This window comes from Theropithecus gelada, chromosome 6 (genome assembly GCF_003255815.1).
Source record: "Theropithecus gelada isolate Dixy chromosome 6, Tgel_1.0, whole genome shotgun sequence".
Lineage (NCBI taxonomy): Eukaryota > Metazoa > Chordata > Mammalia > Primates > Cercopithecidae > Theropithecus > Theropithecus gelada.
Window position 1 is genome coordinate 49097140 of NC_037673.1, and position 17270 is coordinate 49114409.

Genomic DNA, 17270 nt, shown 5'->3' on the forward strand with positions numbered 1-17270 from the left:
TTTCTTTCTTTTTTCTTCTTTTTTTTTTTTTTTTAAGACAGGGTATTGATGTCACTCAGGCTGGAGCACACTGGTACCATCTCAGCTCACTGCAAACTCCACCTCCCATGCTCAGGTGATCCTCCCACCTCAGCCTCCCTGGTAGCTAAGACTACAAGCATGCACCACCATGCACAACTAATTTTTGTATTTTTTGTAGAGACGGGATTTCACCACGTTGCCCAGGGTGGCTTTTCAGGATTCCTATGCTTATTTATATTGGCTTTGGAAGCCCCAAACTCTGACCTAAAAATATAAAATATTTATTTTGTATTTGAGTTTAATTCTCCATGCAAGAGATAATTGCCCTTACTAAAGAACTTTAATAAATGTGGAATTCACTCAGTAGCTTTATCTTCTTTCAGTCGTTTTACCCCTTCCTGCTCCTGTCTTTTATATTGATTTTTCTTGAGTAATTTAAAAGAGGGATTTTTGAAATCATATGGCATGAACCACTGCACATTTCCCTGATTTTATTAAAAAGAAAAGTTAAGACTAGTTCAAGTCACTTTATTCATCTTACCTGAATGATTCTAAAACCATTAGAAAGTAAATTATCACTGGGCAATCATTAATTATGTAGCCTTTACAATAATAGGTAAAGATAGCTTGTTCCAAGACCAAATAAATAATAATAATAATAATAATAATAATAATAATAATGAAGAACACTTCTGATATGGTTTGGCTCTGTGTCCCCACCCAAATCTCATATTGAATTATCATCCCCACAATCCCCATGTGTCAAGGGAGGGACCAAGTGGAAGGTGATTGGATCATGGAGGCAGTTTCCCCCATGCTGTTCTTGTGATAGTGAGTTCTCATGAGATCTGATATTTTTATGTGTCTGACATTTCCCATGCTTGTTTTCTCTCTTACCTGCCATCATGTAAGGCATACCTTTGTTTCTCATTTGCTTTCTGCCATGATTGTAAGTTTCCTGAGGCCTCCCCAGTCATTTGGAACTACGAATCAATTAAACCTCTTTCCTTTAGAATTTGCCCAGTCTTGGGTATTTCTTTATAGTAGTGTGAAAATGAACTAATAAAACTTCCATGGATGAAAAGGGAGGATTTTGTGTCTGCTTGGAAAATGCTACAGAAATGCTTAAAGGAGCAGATGTCAGAGTTGGAAATATGTGGAAGAATATGTGACATGCTCTTCTTCTGGCATTAGAATATATATTATTTACTCAAGTTCCCAAGAAACCTCTGTTTCTTTATTGGATAGCTTGACCATCCCAAAAGAGTGTGGTTCATGTGAAAAGTAGCTGGAATATCTAGATGACATTCAGAATTGCATTTCAAGGTAAAAATTGTAGTTCTACATGATTCATACTTCATGGACTTTGTAGCAGGTTAGCTATTAGGACAAGGGCAGTGTTTTGAAAATGAAAATCAAAATGATAACACCAACAAAAAGTCTACATGATCCAGTCAAGTAAGTGAGTTAGGTAAACAGTAATTTTTTAAATGAGGCTTATAATTTACCATAGTAGAGGGGACATCTACATTTCAAGCATTACCAAAAGCAATTAAAAAGGGAAAAAAGAAAGATGCCCTTGTGGAGACTGCCAAAGAATAAAGTCAGACTGAAACATGGACTTGAAATGTCCAAATACTCATCGACTCGGAATTAATGCAGAACCCCACTCTAATATAATCAGATATCAAAAATAAAGATTTGAATGGAGAAGACTAAGTTCTATAACAAAATCAAACAGAAGATAAGCTCAGAACCAATCTGAGCTAGGAACTGCATCGTCTGATTTATTTAATTATTTGTTTTTATTGAAAGAAAACATTGTTCACAAAAGAATAATTTTAGCTAATGAGATGCTAATATCATGATGCTTCAGAAAACTTCTAGATAATGTAAGAATAATTGAGTCACAAACCAGGACTTCCTGGGAATTAAGTCTTTGCTTTCTTCAGCTATAATAAGAAGGATAATTAGAAGCCAACTTCAGCCATAGCTATGGTTAGAATGTTTGTCCCCTCCGAACTGCATGTTGAGATTTGATTCCTGTTGCTGGAGGAGACGAGGCATTCAGGTCATAGGGATGGGTCCCTCATAGAATAGATTAATGCCCATCCTCAGAAGGGATTGAGTTCTCACTCTATAAGTTCCCATGAGAGCGAATAGAGCCTCGATCTACCTTCTCTCTGTCTCTCTCTCTTTCTCTGTCTCATATGCTTTCTTTCTTTCCATGTGATCTCTGTATCTTCTGGCCTCCCTTCACATTACTCTATTAGTAAAAGCAGTCAGAGGCCCTCACCAAATGTATGTGGTCAAACTTGACCTTTCTAACTATCAAAGTCATGAGCCAACGAAACCTTTGTTCTTTACAAATTACCCAGCATAAGGTATTCTTTTAGAGCAATCCAAAACTGACTAAGATAGCCATAACGAAAAGGAACTCATTTCATTCTTTTTTATCCATGCAGAAAAATCAGCTCTGGTGAATTTCGGAGGTATTAAACTGAGCTTCAGATAGATTTACTACTCTCAAAATTTAAATCCCCAACATTTGCTTTGGCTGGATTACACCAGGATAGAAACCACCAAGTTTGAAGTTTGTACTTTTCCTTTTTACATTGGGGAGAACCAAACTTCATTCTGAAGGAAGAGAGAAAAAAGAGAAGGAGTAGTAGCAGGGGAGTAGCAGCTGCTTGAATGTGATTAAAGGACTTTTTTGTAGAAAAAAATGTATTGTTCTTTGATTTGCAAAGACAGCAGTTATTTGTAAGAGGCAAGAAATAAACATTTTAGAATTCTCCCCTATTCTAAGTAGTAAAGAGAAGCTTTTACAAGAAAATTATAGCTTAAAAAGTAGAAAATGGGACAAGAATTAAAAAGTAGGAGAATAATGGAGAAAACATGAAGATTAGAAGTTTGAGTAAGTATTTTCAATGGGAAATACTTCTTGAGAAAGAGAGCATTCCTTTAGCATCACCAAAAAAAAAAAAAAAATGATGAGGATATTTTAATAATATACTGTATTACATGTGATTTAAATTGTTTTTCTGGATAATAAACTGGTATTTCTTTTGAAGTTAGTATTGATCTGACACATTGAATATGATAGTTTATCTGAGTTACATGAAACGCCCATTCTATTCTTTCTTTTTTCCAGAAAACATGCTTTGAACATAGTCACTGAGCAACTTTTAGGGGATATGAGGACAATCAATTCCTGCCCAAATATAGCTTATCATTTAATGTTATGTTAACAAATTTGCTTTTAAGTATAATTCACAGACCATGGAAACATGTATATTAGTCTGTTCTCACACTGCTATAAAGAACTACCTACGACTGGGTAATTTATGAAGGAAAGAGGTTTAATTCACTCACCATTCCACAGGCTGTACAGGAAACATGGCTGGGAGGCTTCAAGAAACTTACGATTATGGTAGAAGACGAAGGGGAATGAGGCACGTCTTACCAAGGCAGAGCAGGAGACAGAGAGAGAATGAAGGGGAAAGTGCTACACTCTTTGAAATAACCAGATCTCTAGAGAATCCTATCGCGAGAACAGCAAAGGGAAATCCACCCTCGTGATTCCATCACTTCCAGTCAAGCCCCTCCTTCAACACACGGGGATGACAATTTGACATGAGATTTGGATGGAGATACAGAGCCAAATCGTAGCAACATAAATTGCTTAATTAGTATGGCATAATTTTTCTCACTGTAAATTAATGAATTATAAACCAAATTCCCCTGCCATAACATTTTATATAATTTTTCTCAGACTTTATCATCTGTGTAAGATTAATTACTAAGTTTGTCATGTAAAGGCCACATATAAAAGCATACAAAAACACAAAACTTCTTGATTATAGTAGTAGTAGTATACTATCATGTGTCGTATGTTTACTATAAATCAGTAACTGCACCAAATTACCTTCATCAAACTGTCTCATTTAGTAAAAGTGTAAACACAATGAATCTATGAGGTAAATATTGTTATTGTACTCATTTCATACAAGAAGACATTATTCATAGGGATTATTTGTTTTCTTTCTGCTACTCAGTAGCCTGTATAACATTCCTATCACCACTATGGTTTACTATATTTTGCTGCACTGAATGGGGAATTAAATAACATTGTTGATGGATCTTCAGAATGGCAACTTAAATCACATTGTTGATGAACCTGCAAAATCCTAGTAATTTTCATATGTCCACAAATGAGCAAAATCTGCTGCCAAATTTCACTCACATGAATTATTATTTAGGCATTCCACTACCCATCACTGGCTAATAATCTTTAGGCCAGTCTTCTCATTTGTATTTGATTTTTTTCCCTGAATATTTTTATTATATGTATTTGAATGCCTTATTATGCAATATTTCAAACAAAATGAAAGTAGAGATAAAAATAAAATGAAATATTTGTAATGTTCATATTGTACATGTTCATATTACATTTTTTTTTTTTTTGAGACGGAGTCTCGCTCTGTCGCCCAGGCTGGAGTGCAGTGGCCGGATCTCAGCTCACTGCAAGCTCCGCCTCCCGGGTTCCCGCCATTCTCCTGCCTCAGCCTCCCGAGTAGCTGGGACTACAGGCGCCCGCCACCTCGCCCGGCTAATTTTTTATTTTTATTTTTTAGTAGAGACGGGGTTTCACCGTGTTAGCCAGGATGGTCTCGATCTCCTGACCTCGTGATCCGCCCGTCTCGGCCTCCCAAAGTGCTGGGATTACAGGCTTGAGCCACCGCGCCCGGCCAATGTTCATATTACATTTTTGTTTTAATGGTTATATATTTATTCTAATATATGATAGAATGAAAATATAAAACTAGCACATTAAATTCATAATTTCATCAGCGTTATTGTTTAGCTGGATAAATAATGTGACCTAATATGAAGCTGAGCATCACATGGCCAAACATTATTATTTTATCCATAGGCCTTCCCCTATCCTCTTAGCACTTTTGATTACTTTGAAGCAAAACCTAGACATCCGATCATTTCACTGGTAAATATTTTTATGCATATCTGTAAAAAAACAATGCTCCCAATGCAAACCTGCACGTTATGCACATGTACCCTACAACTTAAAGTATAATAATAATAAATAAAATAAATAAATTAAAAAAAATAAAAAAATAAAAAAAAATGCTCAAAAATAACCACCAGACATCGTCTCACCTACAAATTGACATTAATTTGTTCATATAATTAAATATCTAGTTACAGATCATATTCCCCCAATTACTTTATACACTTAAAAATATTTCATTGTATGAAGCAGATTAAATCAGATTCAAATAAGGGTCATATATTACAGCTGGTTAAAAGAAGAACCTGGAGCTGAACACAAGGATTTTGCCTCCATGGTGCAGAGCTGTTTTCCACACCTTTTTGTGGGATTAATAAATAAAAATCCCAGACGTGGAGGTAGGTGTAGATGTCACAAAATGTCTAATCTTTTCATTTTTTAAAATTGCAATATTTTAAAAGATGTCAAACACATGAACAGAGAAATTTAAAGTGCTTTGTTCAGAATGGTGACAACTGTCATAGTTACGTAAGATGAGGCTTCTGAAAGAAAGAGATATTTAAGCTGAAAGGACTTAATAGATGATGGAGGTGGAGGGGTGAAAGAAAATTTTAGAAATCATTTTATTGTTTGAAACTATAGACTTTTCTCCATTTTGTGTTACTAACAACAAAAAGTCATGACTCACTGGGTGCATGCAAGACTATTGTTTTATGCCTCCATTTTACATTCAGACAACATCAACATGTGGAAAATTGCAGAGCTGTCATAAGGTTCACCTCTCAAATTTTTCAGCCCAGAATGAATATCAATTCTGTTACTAAGATATACATTACTTTGGACAAATTGCTTAATTTTTTTTAAGTCCTGGATTCCTCCTTATATGCCTATATCATAGCACTATTTGGGGTTTAGGGCATGATACAGAGTAAATATTCACTTAAAAGTTGACTATATTTACTAGTTGCTTTGGGTCTCCTATTTAAATGGAAATGTGCTTTAAATCTCCTATTTAAATGGAAATGTGCTTTAAATCATGAAGATATGTCCTTTAGTTTCAATTTTTGCTGTTACATAAAATGATCATATCTGACTATTCCATAAGATCAGGATAAGGATATATATACACACACACATACACACACACACATAAACACACACACATACACACATATATATATAAAATATTTAGGAATATATACACATATATAATAAATTTTAAATAATATATTGTCTTATGTAGTTCTCTAATTATGTGCTTTGTATGAATTTTGCCTTCTGGACTTCTTTGAGGAATAAGTTAGTCTCATGTTCTTCTCGGAGGCCCCTGATATATGTACCACAGTGGCAGCATATAGAAGATAGCCAATAAATCTTTCTTGATTTTAGCAGCTAGGAGTGGTTTATCCTTCTAAATTTGCATGTCATTTTTGTACATGGTTTTATGTACTTAATGAAAAATTACTTGTGTTTTAATTATGTGTACTTGTTTTGTTTTACCTTAAACACTGTGCATTTCCCAAACTAATTAATATATGCAAATACTCAGTAAAGTAAAGAGTATAAAATTCACACTATGGAAAGGTTTTCTGTTGTAATAACTGCTGTAACTTTATTATTATAATTAGTTATTCTTTACCAGGTGGAGACCATGTGTACTGCTCAGTACCTAGCCAAGTGCCCTAACTGTAAAAATAAAATTATTATAAATTGGGCATTGTGGATTCAAAAGATAACAAAATCACTTGGACCAGTTTCTTAAATGTGCTCTTTGTTACTCAGAATTTTATGGAATTTAGTAGATTTCTGTGGGAACTTAAATACAGTGGACATAAGAGGAGTCAGGCAGTGAAAAGGTTAAGAAATCACCTCAGTTGGAAAATCACATAGCATTAACTTCATGCATAATCATATGTGAGCAATGAATAGTATTGCAACCAATTTCAATTTATGGAATCAAAATCATGACTGGAGGTCAGCTGTCTAATCCTTGAGAATAGCAGCTTTAAAATGAGAGATGTCTGGGTAATAAAATGCCCATTATCTGCTTCTATCCATAGGTAACCTGCTTTTACCCTTCGACCCACGAATCTGCCATGCTGAAATATCTGTGAGAGTGAACGCTTCTGAAAATGACAAATTAGTGCCAGTGAATCAGCACATCCAGCAGTGAGATGTCACTTCTGCATGTCCTGCATTCAAAGGCAATGTTCCCAGAAATGGTAATCAGCAGAGTGAAGGACGTAAAGTTTTCTCATTCAGTAACTTTTAAGTAAGGGGTAGAAATAGAATGAAAAGAGAGAACCATGCTTTAGATACTGTAAGTCTCAAGGAACTTTTATGAACATCCAATTTTTAAAACAATGCATCAAATTTTATAATATACTGTAAGCTTCATCTAGAAGGATATATAACTTCTGTCTCCTTCCTCTAGAATGTGAGAATAACATTCTTTATTATCAACAAAATATCTTAATTCTTTCCCCAAACCACTACTATTTTTATAAGATGGCTCTTAATAGTGATTCTTAGAACTGTATTCATAGCTTTCCTAAATGTCCTGATCTCTATCTAATATTATTAATAAATATTGATAGAGCTCTGATTTTGTCCTGAACTCTGCACTGATTACTGACTGTGTAGAATACAATGGCGAATTAGAACAGCTATGTGCTGTCTGAAAGTAGGAAAGTATCAAATTAAAACTAAATTCATAGTGAGACACGGATGCAAGTGATTTGCTCTTCAATGATTTAAGTATCAAAAGTATTCCAAAACTCTTCTCTCTCAGTCTAGTGCAGATTGCATGGCAGATTAAATTCCCCTAACTAATTGACAGATCTACACTTGGTTTTGTACTGTATTGGTGTCAGACCAAATAAAAGTTAAACCCCCTAAAGACCAAGAAATCCTATGGCAAACTTTTCAGGCAATGATATTCTAAAACTTGCGAACACCTGAAAATTCGAACTTTTTTTTTTATTTTGTTTTGTAATCTGGTATCATATTAAGTTTGAAGTAATATCTAAAGTTTACCAGGCATAAAATGAAATAAAATCAAATATATTACAAATCTATTTGATTTTTTTCAACTTAATATACTTATTTAACATGATTATTATTTTACATCTAGAAAAACCTTCACTTTATGATTTTTAGGATATTCTAGGCAAAAATTGTTTTTTCAACAAATAATTTATGGACCATCTATCAAGTGTTGAATAGGACCTGCCCTCCTATAGTTATAAAAGGAATAATAAAAGATAAATCAATGGCTGTCTACATGATCACGCATCGTGGTTTGTCCCATCCAGCCAGTTTATGCCAATAGTCCTGGAGTCTTTATTAATATCATCCCATTTCATTGTCAAAAGTGTCCTAGTTTGGAAGGTCAATAATTTGGTGACTGTAGATATTAGAAGAAGTTTAGTCAGGTAGATTTAAGATTAAATTCTGGCTTTGACTCTTACCTGTTTTGTAACATCAGCCTCATTTTCTCCATCTGGTAAATGAGGATATTACCACCTAAATTACAAGATTCTTATTATAAGGATAAAATGAGGGTTTATAAAATACATTTTTCCCCCTTCCCCTGGCTGCTTGGAACTACCTGTAGACACATTGTATGCACTCAAAGCATATTTTCTATAACTTAGAAATGCAGGGCGAGTTACAGATTTGTGGGACCCAATGACAAATTAAAATTGTGGGTCTTCTGTTCAAAAAACATGAAAAATACTATTAAAGTATTAAATATAAAGTTTTTATTTCTTTCACAGATTTTCTCTCAACTTGCCCTAGTGTATTTTGCTGTTTTATGTTACTAAAAGTAAAGAAAAATTAAAAACAAAATTATTAATGTGAACTTTACCATTCATCTTTATACTGTGTAACACCAGTTTTAACTGCAAAGATAAGAGCCTTTAACTTATGTGTAAAATTACAAAAATCACACAATTTGTATTCTTAGCTTGTGCTTGCTTATGTACTTCATTCTAAACGAAATGGCAGAAATAGTTGCACAGAACTAAACTAGTTTTATTTTACTTGATATACACTCATTCTATCAATGAGTAAGAAATAACTGAAAGGAAAATAAACTATGGGTTACGCTATGTTTCTCATTCCTTCCATGTCATTTTCAATGTAAGTAGTTGGCAAATATAAGGAAGTAAGACAAGAAAAGGTATATGATAGTGTCATTTGGGTTTCTTTCTGTATTCAAAGGAAGTTCTGGTTCAAAAGACAGAAAAGATGATCTCTTGTTAGTGCCCCCTTACTCACTGCATGTACTCAGTGAAAATGCAACATGCTTACTTAATACTCTGAACTTCACTGAGCTCCCACAAGTATGTGTTCCCTACAAGGCTGCGCTTATAAGCATCGCAAATGCTCTGTACAAACCACATATCAAGAACTGTTGCAGACATGCACAATATGTGTATCTCTTCTGCTCATCTGCATATTCCTTTGTCCCATTGAATTTCACTTACAAAACACAAGTTTAAAAAGTATATTATCAAAAATTTCAAAACAGTATCAACATTAAACCAAGCACAAAGCCCTTCTAAATGACAGGCCCTGTCTGACATCACAGGTCACAAGCCCATGAAGCTGGCCTTGTGGAAGTATATTATACATAAAGAAGCTCTTCTGAGGCTACCATGAGAATCGTGGCAATAAACATAAGGCTGTTAAGGAAAGGCAGAACCTTTGAACAGAAGTAGACAAGGTCACAAGAGGAATACAAAATGTCAGAAGATGTACCATAAAATTGACTCTAACCTGAAGTCTCTAATTACACCTTCAATCATTTTTGCTTTGTAAGTAAAAACTCTTCTACTTTTGTATGTATGTTATTACCCTTAACTTTATTCTCACCCACAAGTGAGTTTTACTGATTATCCTGTCTTTCCCTTAATTGGCATAGGCAAGACAATTGCTATTTTCACATTGTTACGTAGAATTCTCGTAGCCACAGAAGTCAATGAAATGGCCAACTTAATTTAATCTTTTGAATAGGTAGAAGACAAAAAGTTTGCTTTCCTGAGACCTAGTTCAATGTTCTATTGTATTAAGATTCCCATATTGAAATTGCACATGTATTATGTTTGTGAAACTTTTCACATATTTACATATATCTGTTGCTGAAATAAGAAGATAGTATTGACACTACTGAATCTCTGGTTCCCAACTTAGGCAACTAAGCATGAGAGAATTGTTTCATGTGTTCTTTAAACAAGTAAGTAGAACATTTTTTGTGGAAACTTAAATATTGCAGTTATTTAATTTTACTGGAGTTATCCATTTTTTGCATGCCTGCTGTGCCTGAGGTTGCATATATTTCTTAAGAAAATGAGACCAGAATCACTATTAGTCAATTGAAAGAGAAAAAAATATTTTCCAATTTATGAAAACTATTAGCATTTAATTTAGTTTACTATAAAGAATAAGAGAGCCTTATGATTTAATGGCATAAACAAAACGTATTCTAAGTAAATGTTTATAAACACCCCAAAATATTTTAAGGAAATCCAGAATTTAAAAACCTCTGAAGATCAAAATATGCTTTGAAATAAAGATTTTTAATATAAATTAAATATTAGAACTGTTAAGCCATTAAAAACTAAATAAGGATGAACAGTATTTGAAGCGTACATTGTTTGTATGAACGTTTTATGTGGGTTTGTATTGTAAATGTGAAATAATAAGTCTAGGTGTAACTCTGTCTGCTTCAATGCTTCCATCTACAACTTTACCCCATTTGAAATAAATTGCACCTTAAATTTGAAGGCAATTTTCGGTAGTTTGGTGTGCAGTACAGATTTCATCTTTGATATTTAGTAAGCCTGAGATCTTTCTAACTTGTGAAGACTGCATGTCTGCAAACTAGGATGTCTGTGTTTGTGTTTATTACCTTTTTCATGCATGCCTTGAAATGACTAAATTACAGGTATTTTACATGTGTTTTGTGGTACAAAACAGATATAGTCCACTGGTATAATTTATCTTGAAACACCCTGTTCTACAAAATTACAGAAAAGCACTGCAATTTGCTCTATTTTTTATTTCTAAGACTATGGTAAAATCTTCAAAGCCCAGAAGATGCCTTCAGGATAAGAATTTAGCCATGTAGTAAACAATTTTCATCAAAGCTTGGGTTTGGAGAAATAGAGTACAATTGTGGATTTTAAATCTTGATAATGTTTCTTACTTATTAGCTATTTTGTCTTTTGTTATTTTGGCCTAATTCAGCCACCAAAAGCATCAACCCTTATATAAGATTAGGTACACACACACACACACACACACACACACACACACACAGAGAGAGAGAGAGAGAGAGAGAGAGTCAGAGAGAGAGGAGAGAGAGAGCAGTCCAAATTAGATTATCTACAATCTAGGTAATTGTGGAGAACAAAATTGTTCATCTGTGCTGTGCAGCTGCCTTTTGGATTTTTGTGCTTGATCCCAAGTGACTGAAGAAGTTACAACTATACAAATGTTCTTTAATCCATTGAAACTTTTTTATTTTAAAACTCACTTTTAAAAAACTCATTTTGACTTCTTCATTCTTCCCAGTGGAATAATACATGAGCCAAAATATCAATAGAAAACTTGTAAACCCTGTGGCACTTAAATGAAATGCAACCTGATTTGATGCTGAAAATAATTTGTACTAGTTTTCAGTAAATATTTTAAATATCTCATGCCTCCATTTCAATTTTAAATGTTCTGTTTTCTTAACACTTAGTTAAGAATCTCTGTATATTATAAAAAATCTTATATTTATGTGTGGTTGAATTAGATTTCTTATGAATTTTGATATATAATTTGATAATTTGTTAGCAGAGTTGCTGCTATCAATTATAAAATGACTGAGTTCTATGTTTGTGTGATTGTGTCTGTAAAAATTAATAATTCTTTTTTTCTTATTGTTAAGTCTGCCTGGTTAATATTCTGGGTAATCTATCAGAGTCTATCTATATCTTATATTGGTGGTACTCAGTTACTTATGAGTAAATTCTGCTTCTTAATCCATTATTTCAAATAATTATTGATGCAAAATGCTGCCATTACCAAAAAGGTTTTTCAATCATTATTCTTCAGAATGACAACTACTTGAGGGATAGCTTAATCTGCAAGCATTTTAAAAGGGCAGTTTATATATGTTTTCTACTTTACTTTGATATTTTTCTTCCAGTGGAAAAAAAAAATATTTTACATATTACTCATAAATTACGACTCTCATTAGCAAATAGTCCTTAAGAAGTTGATATAGTTTAAATTCATAGTTTCTGCCTTAATTATATACATCATGTATATTTCCTTTTTTATCATTTATAAATCTTGAAATTCATAATAATGAAAGGCATGCATTAATATTTTCAGAAAAATCAAAGTCAATATTTATTTGATGAGGATAAAGTTTTGCTTCGTGACCTCCATCATTTGTGTTTTATGCTATGCCTGATTTTAGCACTTGTATAGGCCCACATTGGATCAAGGTTGTTGGGTTCTCACTTGCCATAAAGTCTCCTCACTTGTTCACTGGTTACCATGCTAGTTTTTTACTTGATTTTCTCTCAAACACTGTCTCTATTACTTGTGGGCAGTTAGTTGCCATCAACATGGGAAAACCAAGTAGTAGGAGTAGGAGTAATAAAAGTAATATGGTAGCAAAACTATAAACTTTCATTTTTCTAGCAAAATTGTATGATTCATTTAAAGAATCAAAGCCTAAAATATGCTAATACAATCCCAACTACAGAGGTGGAAGTCTAGATTTAGATAAAAATGCCATTTAGAACAATCATTAAAACTATTTTAACTACTAACATTTATTTTGAGCTTATTATATGGTTGACATTGTCCTGAATATTTTGTATGTGTTATCACTTTGAATATTTTCAGTTCTATGGATAGGATTATTCTCATTTTCTATGCAATTAAAATAAAATTTAGTGAAGTCTACTAAAGCTTATCCAGTTTCACAATGGTATGTGCCTGAAACACACAGACACATCCACACACACACACAACAAAGTAAGCCTTGAGAAACACTATTTCAGAACGGATGCCTTTAAATAAGGTAAAACATTCAAACTTGCAATATGGGCACAGTTTCAATAGGAGGAGCAATTTAGTATAAATGGAATATTGAAAAATTGATCTTAGGAAAGCAAAACTTTTGTCTCATACCTATTCAAGTCACTGAAGTAACTTGGCCTCTGTAGGTACGAAATTCTGTATATAAGTGAAGTAATCATACTTGTCTCATCTAATGTCAATTAAGGGAGAGAAGGGATAATCAGCAAAAATCTCTTTCTAAATATAAACATTCCTTTTCTAAGTAATCTTTTTAAAACTATATGCAAATATTATAAAAACAGCAGGATTTTATTAGGATCGGTCAAATATTATTATCAGAAAACTATTACAAACAGTTTATTCAATAAAAATGTTACTTAAAAAGTAAGGAAACATGAAAGAATAAAATATATCCAATAATTTCTTAAGAATCTAGTAAAGTTGTAAGAGATGAAAACACAAAAAAATTAATAACAAATATTTGATGAGTGATTTGAATACAAGGAATGATACAGAAAATGGGAAAGAAATCCGTAAGTGAGAGGCTGACTGTTAAGTCCTCAAGGCAGTGGTGATGAAGGAGCTGGAGTTTGAAACAAAGAAGGATTTGAATGAGTTAAATGAACTATAATTTTTCTTTCTGGCTTCCTATCATGTGAAACTGAGATCTTCATACATTAATATTCTCATTTACTTTCACTTACCTTCACTTACAGAATTATAAGCCTAGTAGACCGAGGATATGGCCTTTGGCCACAGTTTGAATCTTTTTTTTTTTTTTCACTATTTATTGGGTCCATGACATTGAGCTACTTACTCAACTTCTCTATCTTTAAAATAATTATAGTATTATCTAATTGTGTCATTGAGTAATTAATGACACTTATACATAACCAATATTGAAGACTGAATAAATTATAATCATTATACTAAGTCTTTGTAATGCAATATCCCATTTTTCTCTCACAAAAGTATATTCAAACAGTATATGCTATTATCCTTATTTATCCATAGCAAACCCGAAATTCAAAGAAGTTAAATACTGCCAGTGTCATACAGATCTGGGTTTTGAACCTAAGCACTTTGATACCAGAGGCCATATTAATCAACCAATACATCATTCTCAAATACTGAGATACGTTTTAAGCTGTGGTGCCTATGGGAAACAAATATTGGCAAAGATATGGATAAATTGGAATACTTATGCATTGTTTGTAGGAATATAAGATATTCCTACAGTGCAGCATCTATGGAAAACTGTATGGTCATTCTTCAAAATATGAAAAAAGAGAATTACCATATGATACAGCAATTACAATTCTGGGTATACACCCAAAAAATTGAACACAGAGACTTGAAAAGACACCCATGTTCATAGCAGCATCATTCACAATAGCCAAAGCCCGAGTATCCATCAGTGGATGAATGCATAAACAAATGGAGGTTTATATACACAATGAAATATTATTCAGCCATGTAAAGGGAGGAAATTCTGACATATGGGTGAACCTTCTGGACATTATGCTAAGTGAAATAAGTCAGTCACAAAAGGACAAATACTGTATGGTCCTATTTATGTAAGATGTCTAGAATACTCATAAAGACAGAAAAATTGATGGTGGTTGCTAAGGGACTGGGGAAAGAGGAGAAAGGGTAGGTATCATGTAATGTTTTACAAGACAAAACCTACGTTAACTGAAACTTTAATAAAATATATGGGATGTTTTTCTGTGTATGTGTGGGGAGGATGTCCAGGAAGATAGTTGTCACTCTTTTTTTAAAAGGTGGAAAAAGAGGCCACTGATAATATTAATTGGATTTTGCTAATCACAACTTTTGAATAACTTGAACTTTTCATTTTTGTAATAAATTGGATAAGAAAGAAGTCAAAATTCCCCTCATATTGCAATTTTCATCACTTTTATAAAAAATAGATCGGGTCATGACACAAGGCTGACATCTTTTAATTACCTAATCATGAATTGGGAACACAAGTCCGTGCTGCTGTATAAATGAAGCACTGGGCTGAAAGGCAGGTCACAGAAACTCAGTCTAAAGACTCTATAATATACACTTTAATTGGTGAGCTATCTTTTTCTTTCAAGTGGTAATTCCCCAATTTTGGATATCACAGTAAATTTGACACAAAAGATAGCATCTTAACATAGTATTACTTAACAAAGATGGCTATCATTTTTGTCACATGAAAACCCTGTCAGGAGCCACACTTCCACTTTTCTGTTGCCATAGATACCACTGTTCCTCTGTGATCAAAAGTAGAAAACGCAGCTCAGTGTCATGATTCAAATATAAGGAACCAAAACCACTTCAGCAATGTACACAAAGACTCAGAAGCAAGTCACTTCTCATTGGGATTTCAGCTACACAAAGTGAAATTCTAGAAAATAAACAGTTGCTTGGGCAGTGGAGAAGTTGAAAAATAGTATATTAATGATGCAAAAGTGAATTGCCCCATAAACAAAATGTATTTAAATCAATGTATTGATTCTAGATTCATTGATGGATTTCTTTCATCCATTAATAAAAGACAGTATTTGGGAACTCACATTCAAGTTGTAAGCTTAAGCCAGAAAAAAAAAAAAGTATTTTCGTAGTACAGTTTACACGATAATAAAATAGAATGTGCAAACCTGGCCGTGTTGTTGTGGTTGCTTTATCCTGAATTGTACTTAATCTTAACCTGAAGAATGGTAGTCAGAGATTATTTTTGAATTTAAGGACATAATAAGTGGTATGTATTTGGAGACCTGGGAAATTTGAAGGGCAAAATTATCCAAATTGAAATTAAAGTCTTGATGGGAATAATTATATGGCTGAAAATCAACTGTACTGAAGTAAGGAACAATGTTTAAGAAAAGAGTCACCCTCCCAGGCTACTCTAATAACTTAGACACTGTGGAGTTTTGCCAAGTCTGTGATGAGAAATTGTTTAATTTTCTATGGTCATTTGAAACGACCTCTGGGTATGGCGACAGACTGGGGATCGGATACTCTGTGCTCGAATGTTTTTGAAATGATAGAGATTAAAAATGCATATACCCCTTTTTTCTGCTTGACCTTATCTGTGTAATATTACAATAAATTCAAGTTGAATAATCCTGTTCTAAGTAAAAAGGCTGATAAACATCATAAGCCACAGAAATAATTAAAAACGTAATGTCTTTATCAGAAAATCATTCGTTTTTTATACGAAAAGGCAAGTGGGACAGATTGTCAAACTGTTACACTTATTAATGCAATGAGCATTATTTTGTATTGAGTAACATTTTCAGGTTAAAAATTCCTTCATAAGTTATTACCTGTAATTACTGATAAGGACTGCCTCCTAAAATAACAGGTATGGTAGTTTAGTTTATAGGCTTAGAGTAAGGTACAACTTGCCCTGCCACTCACTGGCATGGGACATTGAATAAAGTTAACATTTATAATTCCCAACTTGCTCTTCTATACAATGGTTATAATAACAATATTCACCTGGTGGGGATATTACAAAATTTAAACAGATAATATACAGGACTTATCAAGGTGGCAAACACATAGAAAATGCTTATAGAAAGCATAAAGATTAAAAAGAATATTCAGTGACATTAAAAAATAGCTGTATAGAGAGATAAGACATAACATATTTGTTTGATAGGAAGTATAGATTTTGTAGGGAAGGTTATTTTTTCCCAAATTACGTTTTGATTTTAACAAAATTCCAAGCAAAATACTAATGGATTTATTTGGGAACTGACAGAGGTAATTTGGAGGAATACGTGGGATTCAAAAACTAAAAAATAATTGTAAAAATAATGAAATAATTCTGTAGTTTTTAAGATTTACTAACAAAGATCTAAACAGTATAGTCATGTTTCCAGAGTTACTAGGAGACTCAATAGACTGATTAATCAGAAATAGGCTTCAGCACACATCACATTTGGCTATGATAAAAATATGATATAACAAATCAGTGGAGAAATAAATGCTTACTCTCTAAATGATATTAGAAGTATTAGGGTAACTTCTCAGGAACAAAATACTAGACTTTATTAAAATTTTAGAAATAATGCACTTATATGTTAAAACATCAGATGTGAAAATTAAATTCATTCAAAAGATGAGAAAA